This window comes from Artibeus jamaicensis, unplaced genomic scaffold (genome assembly GCF_021234435.1).
Source record: "Artibeus jamaicensis isolate MK-2021 breed Jamaican fruit bat unplaced genomic scaffold, CSHL_Jam_final contig_471, whole genome shotgun sequence".
Classification (NCBI taxonomy): domain Eukaryota; kingdom Metazoa; phylum Chordata; class Mammalia; order Chiroptera; family Phyllostomidae; genus Artibeus; species Artibeus jamaicensis.
This window is the reverse complement of record NW_026521850.1, coordinates 5524175-5526051: the sequence shown is the minus strand read 5'-3', so window position 1 is coordinate 5526051 and position 1877 is coordinate 5524175.

The window sequence follows — 1877 nt, the reverse complement described above, 5'->3', positions numbered from 1 at the left end:
CCGCTGTCAACAAACCACGGTCGCGTCACTTCCGGGGCCGCCCCATAGCAACAGCGGATCGGTGTCCCCGAAGGGTCCCGCGGCGAACGCAGGCGGTGGTGGCGGAAGGTTCCGGAGCCCTGGAGGGGCTCCTCTTCGGACCCGGAGCCAGTTGCCGCAGAAGGAAGGAGCAGGTGGGGCGCGCACCGGGCAGTGAGCGCGTGCCTCGGCGGCTGTCGCTGGCCTGCCTGTGGGCGGTCGGCTCGTGTGACCCCTGGGTTTGGCCCGCTCTGTCCTGCAGCTCACCAGATTCCAGGCAGGGCTTCAGGGCGGGACTGACTCCACCTTCCCCTTCAGCACCGACCTCTCTCGGAGTGCCAGCCCCCACACCCAGCGCCCTGTTGAACATCTCTGGTTCCACAGGTAACTCACGCCCACGCGACTAAACGCAGTCATCACCCTCCTCTCCAACGCCCTGCTACTTTTCCAGCTAGGTAATGAGCCACCAGGCAACGTGGTTGTCACGTGGGAAGTTGGTAGTGGGCCTGGGCCTCTGCGTTTTCCTCATCTCCTGGCGCAGTCGCCAAGTCCTAAGGATCTCTCAAACCCAGGCCCTTCTCTGCTAACCCAGCAGGGCCGGACTCTGTCCACCATCATTTCTTCTCTGGGGTTCCGTGGCAGCCTCCTCATGCAACTCCCTGCTCCTTCCCGTCATTCTCTCCACAGACCCAGGGTGATTTTTCCAAAACTTAAATCTGATCTGGGCACTCCCCTGCTTACAGCCCTCACTGTGGACGACAAGGATATTTGTCTCCTGCCTCCCCCTCCAGCCTCCTGTCGCCTCCCCTTACTTCCCCACTTCCACTCTCCAATCCAGAGAGTTTAAAGCATTGCTTTGCTGTTTTTTTTTTTTTTTTTTTTTTTTTTTTTTAGTGAACCTTTTCTCTCCCATAGGCTCAAACAGTAGCTTCCCAAATAAACACTTTTTACCCCGGCTGTTGTGTTTGAGTCCCCGGCCTGCCAATCAAAGAGCTGCAGGTTCGATTCCCAGGCAGGGCACATGCCTGGGTTGCGGGGCCAGGTCCCCAGTGGTGGGCGTGTGAGAGGCAACCACACAGCGATGTTTCTGTCCCTCCCTTTCTCTCTCCCTTCCCCTCTCTAAAAATACATAAATAAAAATCTAAAAAAAAAACCCCAAAACACTTCTCTTGCTCCCATGCATACCCAGAATACTCCTCCACCTTCTGGTCTCAGTTTAGATGTTACTTCCTCTAAGAATTCTATCTTGACAACCCTCACCCCAATTCTAATAACTAGCTTTGCGTTTTTTCCCCTTCGCATACTGTATTTTAGCTTCTGACTGTGCAACTATGTATCAATACAACTTTGAATTGTTTCAAAAGTCTATTGGATTTATTTTTTTAAGATTTTATTTATTTATTTTTAGAGAGAGGGGAAAGGAAGGAGAGAGGGAGAGAAACATCGATGTGTGGTTGCCTCTTGGGTGCCCCAAGAGGTACTGGGGACCTGGCCTGTGACCCAGGCATGTGCTCTTACTGGGAATCAAACTGGCAACCTTTTGCTTTGCAGTTGCATGCTCAATCCACTGAGCCACACCAGCCAGGGTAGATTTTAAACTACCATAGTTAGCCATGCTTGTAAAAAAAATCCAAACAATACAGAAATATATGGCAGAAAAAATGAAAATCCCCATCAAAACCTAACCTAACCCCAATTTTATGCTCTTCCTTCCTCAGAGATGGTCACTCTAAACAACTTGGTATTTGCTTAGACCTTTAAAAATATGCATGTATATGTAAGAACTAAAACTATAAAACTCTTAGGACAATACGTAGGAATAAGTCTTTGTGACTTTGGGTTAGGCAGTGTTTTTTTTT